This window comes from Phaseolus vulgaris, chromosome 2 (genome assembly GCF_000499845.2).
Source record: "Phaseolus vulgaris cultivar G19833 chromosome 2, P. vulgaris v2.0, whole genome shotgun sequence".
Lineage (NCBI taxonomy): Eukaryota > Viridiplantae > Streptophyta > Magnoliopsida > Fabales > Fabaceae > Phaseolus > Phaseolus vulgaris.
The window spans coordinates 35,298,397-35,310,614 of NC_023758.2; positions in this window are offsets into that span (position 1 = coordinate 35,298,397).

Sequence of the window (12,218 nt, forward strand, 5' to 3'; positions counted from 1 at the left end):
AACGTTATTATTATTATTATTTAACTTAAAGCTATAAAAAGTTATTTATAACAAATTAATAAGTCTTAAGAAATAATTGTAACAAAATAACAATTGTAGGTGTTTATTTTAAAAAAATGAATTTAAACAAAATTAAACTTTAAGGGGTACATTTGTAAATAGGATAAAATTAAAGTTTAGGATTTCTAGTCATAAAGGAGTAAAATTTATGAGTTGTATACTCTTTTCCAAAGTTTTTTTACAAAATCTATTGAATTGGAATGTAAAAATATAAGCATGTTTACCTAAGAAAAGTAATCCAAAGCCTCGTAGACGTTGACCATTAACAATTACAAGTCAATATATTTTATAAGACTCTTCTAGGTTTAAAACATGTTTTGGTAAATCCAAAACTTAATTTAAAAAAAAAAACACTTCTAGAAGGTACAATTTTAAAAGTGAAAATCCTACCAATCAAATTCTTAATGTGAAGTTAAACTTTGATACGATATTGATGTCAATTTTTCTATATTATCAAATAATTAAAATTAAATTAAACATGCTTTTAAAAATAGTATATTTTTTTTCTTAAACATCCCAAATACTATATTTATCCACGTATCTCGTATTATTTCACTAGTAAAAATAAATAACTATATACATATAATATATCTAACATATAGTTTATAAAACAAAAACATTTTAAAAGGATGTATATAAAATATATATTACACAAATCAATAAGAACATTTTTTTTTTAGGGCGAAAATCTCTTCTTGAGTGATTTTTTTTTTAAGATTTGTCTCATCACTTGAGCAGAAAAATAACTTAAAAGGAACATAATAACCTTAACATATTTTTTTCTTAAGCTAAAAATGTTCACTTTAGCAGAAATTTCAAAATTTGAAATTTAACATATTTCACAAAACTAATTAATCTAAAATCTAAAATGACCCTTTATACACTTTTAAACATCAAATATATAATTGTGTTTCCAATCAAATATATATATTAAAAAATATATAACAAATCAAACATATATATATATATACTAATAAAATATAACAATTCAACACTCAAATTGTTCACTCAAAATTTCAATATCTAGATTAAAAAACATAATAAAGCATATAAACAACCAATTCTTTTCAAACATTTCAAGGGTAATCTCAGTCCATCTTAAACATAGCTTGCAAACTAAAACTAGTAGATTCAATTCAATTATCTCAGCTAAAATTATATTAAAAAGTGTACTGTTCGATCGTGATCGAGCTTTGACTCGGTCACTTAAAACACATTTATTCAACCCACTTAGCTCAGACTCAATAGACAAAGCTCAGTCCAAGTAAAGGGGATATATTAACAATTTATTATGTGATTACTAATCCTTGAAGGAGTGTTATAAAAGGGCCTTGAGACCCCAAACAAAAGGTAAACATGATTCAATGCAATATACACTACACTCACATCATATATTTTAATGCTCTCACTAACTTGATTGTCAGAGTCTTATCAACCAGTGAAGTTTCTCTCATTATTTCAAGCATCTCAAAGTGGTACTCTTGAAAAGTTGACCCAGAATCCACCTCCAAAATTCGACCCAGATTTATTGGCAAGAACAAAAACCAAGTACAATTTCCACCCATTTAAATCAAACATACAATGATAAAGTCTCAAAATTTCAAACCCTTATCATGTTCTCAACAAACATCAAACATCTAAAAGTATAACATCTATCATATCAATATAATTTACTTCATAAATTATAATCTAATTCAAAATAGCCTCATTACCTTAATTCTCGTGCTCTTCAAAGATTTGTTCAAACTTAAAAAAAAATAGAAAAGTTCCAACTTACTCTCTAAGAAATCTTATTCACAAACAAAGAGAATGCAACACATCATTGTAGACCTAAACTAACCAAAATATATCTATTATGTTTAGATTTTACATGCATTCCCAATTCTATTCAAGTAAAATGCTAAAAGAAAGAAAGCCAAATATTTGAGGAAATACAAAATTTTGCTCAACGAAAATTTTTGTTCAGTCTATAAGACTTTATTATTTGTCATCTATGCAAATGTGTGATTTGATTGTAAAAAATATGAGCACTAGTTTTCAAAAACTTAGAAAGAATGTAGACAGAAAAGAAAATAAAAGAAAAGGAGCATAGAGAGACAAAAGAAACTTTAAAAAAACATGATATTACATTTTTCACTAATGCAAAACTAACTTAAGAAACAAATTTTCAGTAATTTTTGAAATTTCATTCACTTGAAGTTGTATGCCTTGTACAAGACATAAATAGTTAATATCGGATTTAAAACATTCTAAATTCTCTATGAAAAGAGAAGTGCTTTTACGTTAATTTTTTAATTTATCTTATAATAAAAATTTATTTATTTATTTAATAAAATAAATAATTAAATATTTTTTTTATTTGAATGATTATGTAAATTTTTTAATATTATTTCTGTAAAATTATATATAAATTAAATTATATTATTTTCAAAATTTGTAATTATTACTTATAAAATAATAATAACATATTTTTTAATTTAATAAAAATATGAATATATATGCTTTTCGTGTATGTGTTTTCACCAACATAGTTAATACAATTTCTTTTATGCATTCGTGTTTTTTATAAGCCTATGCATTCGTTGAAAATATTTTTCAATATTGTTTTTGGCAATATAAAGCATGCGTATAACACAAGAAATGCAAAAAGTAGTAATCGAATTATTTTTGGAAAGTTATGGCATCCTTTAATGGAAGCAAAGTTGTGTTCAACTCTTTTACTAAAATCAGTAAAAAAACTTTAATTAAAAAGCCAGTTTTCTCATATGACAAGTTTTTGTAAGAAAAATAATTCCAACTATTTAAAATTTTTGAAAAGCATATCAACATAATCACTTAATGTTTTAAGTTATTATTTATCTACTCATAAGTTTTGCATATGCTAATTTGCAGCGTGCATGTCAGGTAAACTTTAGATTCCAATCATGGTGAAGAAAGGAAGAAGAAAAAGGTATTAGGATGTGTTTGTTTGAAACAATTGTTTGGGAGATTTTGAAAAGAGAAGATAATTTTTTTATTGTTTAAAAATAAGTAATTTATTTTCATATAATAAAATTTAAAATATTTTTTTTTTAATAAATTAGAGCCAAAACACCAACAATGGTTAACACAAAGGATAATGAACTTTGTGTTTAATCAAGTGATTTAGGGTTGAAATTATCATCTTGTGTGTGTAATAATAAGTAAAAATTGTATATACTCTACTTTAATTCACTTCACTTAAGTGTGTATTATAAATATGAATATATTTTGAGTAATGGTAGACTTGATTAGAAAGTGAGAGTAATTGTAAGAGGGGTATAGGTAGTAAGTAGGGTTAGACTTGTTATTTGGGCTGTTTGATAATGGAACAATTCTAATGAAAGAAAAAAAAAAGGTAATGGAGGTAAGTGAACTTATAAAAATATGGTATATGTAGAAGAAACAAACACATGTAATGGTTTTCCTTAAATCTCATAGTGTTTATTCTTCTTTTTTACAAATATTTCATTTTCGTTTCCTCAACACAAACTCTTCTTTTTTTTTCTCTTCTGACTTCCAACTTCAAAACCTTTACTATTTTTCTTACGGTAAGGGTTTTTTCTTTCTCCAATGTCCAATGTCTTAATACTCCTTTACAAAGTGTTGAATTTATATTCACATTATTTGATGAATGCAACCATTTTATATGTATGATAAAAAATAATTGAAGATATCTCGAATACACTTTAAGAATTATTATGATTTGTGAAGATGTAAAGCGTTTTTTTTATAATGTGTAATGTAATGTATAAATGACTGTTGTAAGTTTTTTGCACATTGATTTGATCTAGTATTACATTTAGAGCTCTTCCTCAAATCATCTTAATCGATTAAATGATATTGGTTAGCTTCGTAAGTGTGAAAAATAAAGAAAAACACAAGAAATAAAGGTTAAATTATATTTTAAAAACTTTTAGTAGTTTTTCGCAAGTATCGTTTAAAGATGTGTTGACAAACTGACAAAGGTTTTCACAAACTGAGTTTGAAATGTTTCTCCTACTTTAGGTTAGTGAAACAAATATAACATGTAATATTACATTATAAGAGGGGGAATAAATTACTTAAGATATTTTTACATTAGTTTGTTTGATAGAGAAAATTACGTCTAGTCCTCAAACAACTATTTAAGTTCTATTAGCAACTAACATTGCAAGAAACACTAATATTCTTTCTTGTAGCCACTTTTGGCTAGTACGATTATTCTTTCACAACAAGTCACCCTTCGTTAGCACGAGTATTCTTTAAAAAAAAGTCACTATTAGCTTAAGACAAATAAAATGTTTAGGGTGTGATCACAAACATCACAAAGGTTGCTTACTAGAGAGAAATTGCATCTTTCAATGTTTACAAGGTTAAAAAATCTATATTGGTTCGTAAGATGAAGACAACAATATTCTTACAAAGCTATTTAATGCACAAAAAGATATTGGGAGCGTTTTGGCACCTTTGCAAATTAAACTCATATACTTTTCTTCTTAATGGATGACTTTATATAGGTGCGAAATAAAAGGAGTGCTACAAATCCTTTTTTGTTCGTTGAGCCAACTTTAGACTCACTTGAACATCTTCTTAATGTATAAGGAGCTTTGACGTAGAAGATGCATTAAATATGTTTCATGCATGCATTAAATGCACTTATCCTCTTCAAACAACATCTTGATAACTAGTTGGATTTATCATATCTTGATCAAAGAGCCTTTACTTGAAACAAAGTAAAGTGCAGATCCATACAAAGTAAATAGTCATTTCCAAAATTAACAAATCAAGCACTAAGGAGTTGGTGAGGTAAAACAACTTTAGCTCGAGTTTCAAGAGATCATTGATGAGACAAGAACGTTAAGTGGATAATCTTGGTTAGATGTAAGGAGCAAACATTCCTTGCAATACAAAATAAACATATAGATATTTATGAAGTAAGATGTTAACGTAAGACTATGTATGTATTGTACGAGCATATAAATGTTTAACACATGTAAAAGCAAGATTGCATAGTTTTATATCATCTAATAGACGAAAAACTTATTTCTTTTAATATTTGTTGCTTGAACAAAACTTGTGTCTTATAGACGAAGTATGACCATGTTTTATGCTTGTTGTCTTCAACATTTAATCAAAATCATGAGTGTTGGACTTTCCCCTAACAATAAGGTTACAAGAAACATTTTAATCAATTAAAGTAACAAATTAATTGATTAAAATCACTTAAAATATTGAGTAGTCATGATTTACTAATTTTAATCGATTAAATTAATCTTTTAATCAATTAAAATCATTTAATGATGAATATTTATTTTGATCATATTATTTAATAAATTAAATTGAGTGGTTAATCAATTAAAATAACTTAATGTTTAATGTTTCATTTTTCCTTTGAATCTTCATGTTTAAATCGATTGAATAAAAAAATTAATCGATTAAAATCACTTAACTTAAAATAATTTGTAAGTGATTTTAACAAATTAAAATGAACCTTTAGTTATTAAATGTCATAATTATAAATTAATAAGCATAGTAAATATATGAATAGAAATAAATTAAATAATAGAAGTATAAAAAATAAAGAAAGTAAAACAATATATAGCTCCAAAAAATAAAAGATTACTAAAACATATTTATTATGATTGATATAAAAAAGTTTGACCTCATTCCTCCCTTATCTTTTTGTGGTCAAACTCCTAAGAAAATGATATACGTTGTAGCGTAAAATGAGAAAGAAGGAGATGAAGAAAAAATGGTAGAGAATGAGAGATGGTAAAAAAAGAATGTAGAGAGAAAATGAAGAGAAAGATATGGAAAGAGAGAGATGTAAATAGAGATAAGAAGAGTGAGAAAAAAGGTGTTGAAGAAATGAAGAGACATGGGGGATTTATATGTCTTTTTCTTCTTCTCCTTTTTAATTTTTTTAAGCCTTCTTATCTCTTTTTCTAATATTTTTATATGTTTTTAATTAATCATTTTAAAAAAAATATTTTTGAATTTCTTAAAATGATTTTTATATATTTTTTAAAAAATTGATCCATTTTCTAATGTTCAAACTCTATTTAACAAAAAAAATAAAATATTACGAATATAAGCATAATTTTTCTAACACTTAAAAATAAGGACGTTACGATTTGTTTTTAATACTTATTGAAAGCTTCATCATAAAGGCGCTAATTGACAAAGTTTATACTTGACCCATGATTTGTTAAGTATTCTTAAGAGTAGTGTATGATAAAAAAATGTATGGCGCAACTTCAAGTTTGACAGACGCACTGCCAAAAATGTTTCTCAAAACTTGTTTTTCGAAAAACTCTACTTATGTGGTTAGTTGCAAGTTAATAACATATAATATGAAAAGATAAGAGTTAAGAGAGATTTACACAATCTATTTTAATATTGATTCGTCTAAACTAAGATTGTGTCTAGTTTTTTTATCAACACAATCAAGTTCCACTAAGCAGACTAATGTTGCAAGATACAACTAAGTGTTCTTTGGACCTCAACCACTATTGGCTAAACACTAGTGTTATTTGGAACTTAGCCAAACACCGAGTATTGTTTGGAACTCAACCACTCTTAACTAAACCATTAAGTATTATTTGGAAGATAACCACGCCTGACCAAACCTGAGTATTATTTGGACAAAAACTTATATTGACTAAAATCGAAAGATTTAAAAAGAAAGTGATATAAAAGATCACAAGATTTGTCCACTAGAAAGAGGCTAAAGTCTTATGTTGGATACAAGATAAAACTCACTTTTATAGACAATTATAAAGACAAACAATGTTCATGCTCACAACTACAAGGCTAAGGACTGCTTAAGAAAATTAGAGCTTATGCATGTTGTTGCAAAAGTTTTGTCAGTTTTCCTTCTTCACAAAGATATTCTTTATATAAAGCTTGAAAAGAAAAGAGTCGTTGAAAAACCTTTCTAGCCTTTGTGAGAGTCTTCTTTTGCTACTTCTTCTTTGGGCATCAAGGCATGCTTTGAACTCATTAGATGCTCTTGACTTAGCACTAAATGTGTGTGACTTCTTTGACAACACCTTTAGACATGACAAAGCTTCATATGCTTAAGCAGTAGCTCCCTTCCACCTTTTGAGCAAAATAAAGGACTTGATACAACTAGCTAACTTTACATTAGTGATATCCTACCTTTTCTAGAAAAAAGTTGCTTGCAAGGAACATTTGTAAGCACGTTCTTCAAAAGTTCTTGATATTGAAAAAATGTTGTGAGATCCTTTTGAAAAAATAAAGGAGCGTACATTCTATGCAAGCATAAAATAATCATTTATTAGTTTGGCGTGTGTCATGAAATGCTTAAGGCTTGCGTCTGCCAAACAAGTATACTCATTGTCCGAACAAAAACTTATTAAACAAAGTATACTTATTTACATTTGCTCAAGCAAAAGCTTATCAAGAAAAGAACATACGTTTGTCAGACAAAGAAAATATTAAAAAACACTTGTAATTTTCTAGTCGCTCAACTTTTGTCTCTTGGGTTAAATTGGACACTTTGCATCTAACATGATATGGCATACATAAAGTTGAGTTTTACACTTAGTTATTTAAGCACATGATCAAAATCAAACATAATATCTATTGAACTTGGATCTATGAGTTGAGAAACAACTTTTCCACTTATTAAATAATGTAAAAATTGTCAGTCTTCGCAAAATAAAATATGTTATTTTATTAAAACTCTTGCAAATTTCACAATGGGAAGAGAGAAACTTGAAACACTCTTAAATTCTCAAAAATGTGATTTTTATACATATGGAATTGGTTATAATTCTAACTTTTAAAATAAAATAAAGCACATAAAAACTTCTTTTCATACAAAAAAAATCCAATTATCTCCATTCATCACTTATTTCTATTGTATGAGGAAAGGTCATACTTATAAAAATTGTAATATTATGAAATTCGATGTGCCAAATGGTAAGTTAGAGTAGAAACTAGAATGTAGTAAAGATAAACTGAACATTGTTGAACCTAAATTAATAATGGTACCCTATTATTTTGCATAATCTAATTTTGTAGGTGCACTTGAAGCTAAAAAAATTACTTTAGTATTTGAATAATGGTTGTTCAAGGCACATGATTAAAGATAGAGAAAATTTTGTTGATTTTGTTCTCAAAACAAATGGATTTGTCACATATGGTGATAATAATAAAGGAAGAACATTAGAAAGTGGTGACATTGACAATGGTTCTTCCATTTTCATACAAAATGTACTATTTGTTGAAGATTTAAAATACACTTTACTAAGCATTAGCCAACTATGTGATAAAAGTCACAAGCTATACATATGGAGTTTGATATATTTATGATGGAGACTTGACATACTTTCTAGGGCTTGAGTTAAGAAGATGAATCTAAATATTGCATGAACTTACTAAAGAAATTTGAGATTGAAAAGTGTAAGGAATATGCAACACCAATGTTCACAAAATGCTACTTGGATTGTGATGATAAAAGAGTAGATGTTAACTCCACCAAGTACAAAGGTCTAATTGGATCATTGTGTTATCTAACAACAAGTAAACCTAACATCATGTCAATGTTTGTATATGTGCTAAAGATCAGTCTAATCTAAAGAAATCTCACTATAGTGGTGTTAAAAGAATCCTAAAGTACCTAAAAGAAACAATCAATGTTGGGTTGTGGTATCCAAGTGATGCTCCTTTAACAATAGTTAAATTTTCAGGGATTTTGTAGGGTGTAAGCTTGATAAGAAGAACACAAGTGAAACATGTCACATGTTGGACAAGAGTCTAGTATCTTGGCATAACAAGAAACAAGCTTGTGTAGCTTTGCCAACAATAGAAACAACACACATTATTGCATATAGTTGTTGTGTTCAAAACTTTAGCTTAAACAATAACTACTTGACAAAAACATAAGTTTTGAACTAAATTCATCAAACGAAAAGGATCGCAAACTTATGCTTCTATTGTAAATAGATGTAAATTGACTTTGAAATGAGGCAAATGTTTTTTTTTTTCAAAAATACTATAAGTTAGAAAGATTAGTTTTTCTTTTTTAGAACCTTTGGAGAGAGAGTTAATTAAAGACTAAGGACAAAAATGTGGATTCACCAAAGTTTTAGGAGACTCAATCTTCACACCTTTCATAATAGTTTGTATTATTGTTTAATATTGTGTAACTAAATTTTTTTATTGGGATTGATTGTATCCACTCAAATTTTATGTTTATCTTTTCCTAATCTAAATATATTTCATCTTCTTTATTCTTTTTAGTGATTTTATCTTTAAGAATAAGGTTTTAGTAATGAATTATTTTATATTGCTTTTCTTAACGAAATAACTCTTTGTTAAAATATTTTAAGAAATTATAATTTATAAGATTGGTTAGTATTTAATTGTTGAAAAATCAAAATTAATGACTTTTATCAGGAGAGTATCTCAAGAATTGAATTGGTGAAGTTTAATCCCAATAACTTTTATTACATTATATTTTATTATTTAATTTAGGATTTAGGATTTGCCTAATTAAACAAAATGTTTGCCTAATTAGGATATGCATGCTTTTTAAGAGAGATAAATATTTCGTGTTTTTATGAGAACGAGATAAAATATTAAGTCATAAAAATTGATGTAATCGACTTTTACTAATATATTTCATTGGAATACCATTCAGAAAAATTTATATCCGAAAATAAGAAAACAATTCCACATTTATTTATTTATTTGTATCGTTTCCATTTTTACTAAATTTATATTTTCAAAAATAATTAAAAATAAAAACAATACACTTTAACCATTTCATTTTTCATTGATTAATATTTTCAAAATAGACATTAAATAGAGTTCCATTATTAATTAACCACATAAATGAAATAAATAAATAAACCCACTTTAATGATCTTTATTCATTGGAAAAAAAAATCTTTTAGTTGGAGAATATTCTGAGTTCTTAACAAAATATCTTAATAGATAACATGTGTTAAAACAATTTTCCTTTTACGGCATCGCCTTAATTAGATTAATCCTGAATTCGATTTTCTTAAATTAAAATTTATAATTAAACATATTTTATTAAAATTAATCGGTAAAATTTTAAATAAAATATTAAAATAAAACTATTGAATATTTTGTATCAATAACATAATAAAAAATACAGTATGCATGTACCTTCGATTTCTACAATATTATCTATGATAAATTATATAATTAATACTAAATATCTAATTATGAAACGGACGTTAATCGGAAATTAAAATGAATTAAAGTGTATTGTTGGAATAAATATTTGAATTGGAAGTTACTTAGAAGCGAAGCAAATGGGTTTTGTGTGATAGCTTTATTCCACGTCTCCACAAAACCTGATTCTTCTTTAACAACAGTCACAAATTCCATTGTTTAATCAATACTTTAAACAAAACAAAAACAAACCTCTCTCTAAAATTGTTTAGATACTTTAGCTAAGTTTAGCAAATTTTTTAAATTAAGTTTTTCCTCCTAATGCGTGTCAAAATAAAATTATAGTTACAATTAAGGTTAAGTAGTTAATTAAGTCGTTGAAGGTGTTTTATAAAAAGAAGTTTATTAAAGGTGTGAGATAATATAGTAACACCCGATCAAATAATATTTAATTATTACCATATGTAACACTCCGGAAAATACATCTAACTATTCTACATATTTCTATACAAGCATAAAGTTTTTCAAAACATTCCTATATGATTAAGACATATAGAAATACAAATATTTACAATATAAGTTTCATAATCAACACCCTAAAACTCTTCTGATCCTCAGACACATGTAAGATCATCTGCTCGTGTACGTAGTAGAGTCATCGCAGTTCAAACACAACAAGAAAAGCAAGGGTAAGCTAGTGAAAATATAATTTTATAATATACACAATTAAATCAAAAGAGAAAACCAAGTTACATGATCAATTTCTCAAATTATTCAATCTTCTTCAAATCTCAACAATAAAACAATCACATAAATCTCACATGGATCTACACATCCAGAATATTCAACAAACAACATCTTCCGGAAGACCCGTATTAAGTAAGTCCTACCAGAGACTAATACCTGATCCAAAGATTACCAGCGAATCCAACAGAAAGAATCAAGGTAAGTTCAATACAACCCAATGTTGAACCAAGTGGAGTTCAATGTTTTGAAGAATCCAAATCCTTTGAAGGATGATGAAGCCTCTGCTTTGCTTGTTGCTGCTGTGCTGGCTTCAGCCTTGTTCTGGGGTAGTTCAATGTTGTAATCAACACTTAGATTAAATCTCAAAGCAATTAGCATCTCAATTTTAACAAAGCAAAATGATTTTCAAACTAAGTTGAAATAACCGATTGTTTTGTCGAAACAACCGATTGTTTACACTTAGATGTTTTGAGAAAGTTTGAAAACTGTTTTTGAATGGTGTATTTTGTTAAGTAACAAAACAACCAATTGATTCGAGGAAACAATCGATTGTTTGTTTTAAAACCATAACAGAAAAACTGTTTTCTTTGACTGAGCTTTAAATGCTTTAACTGAATACGCTCCAGTCATTAAATGTCTTGACCAATCTATTTTAAATGCAATTAAGAGTTTGTTAAGATTTGATAACAAACTATATTCTTAGATATATTCTGAAAAACAGTTTTGATATATTAAGAATCTTGAAACAAAGTTTTTATAGAAGAGTTTTTAAAAGTATTCTGAGATTGCTAAAGAGTTGAGAGATTGATCAAGGTGCTAAATAGGGATTCTACTTGTATTGATTTCAGATTTCCATCTGTAACAAGTGTAATCTTTGTGTGTGTTGCTGAGATTGGCTGTGTGTTCTTGAGGTGTTCAAGATCAGCAATCTTAGTGTTGGCCAAGGAGAGTGTGAGGTGTTCAAGGTCATTCTCTTGGTTGTGGTGTAAGTGATCAAGTGGTGATTGCTTAGTGGATATCCTCAGGGTTTCTGAGAAGACTGGACGTAGCTCTTGTTTGGAGTGAACCAGTATAAACAACTGTGTACAATTTCTCTATCCCTATCTCTTTAATTCAGTTTGATATTTTGGAACTGGTATAAACAACCGATTGTTTCGTTAAAACAACCGATTGTTTTTCCAGCTTTGTGCTTTTGCTGATTGTTTTGGAAAAACTGAATCCTTAATCAAGATTCTTTT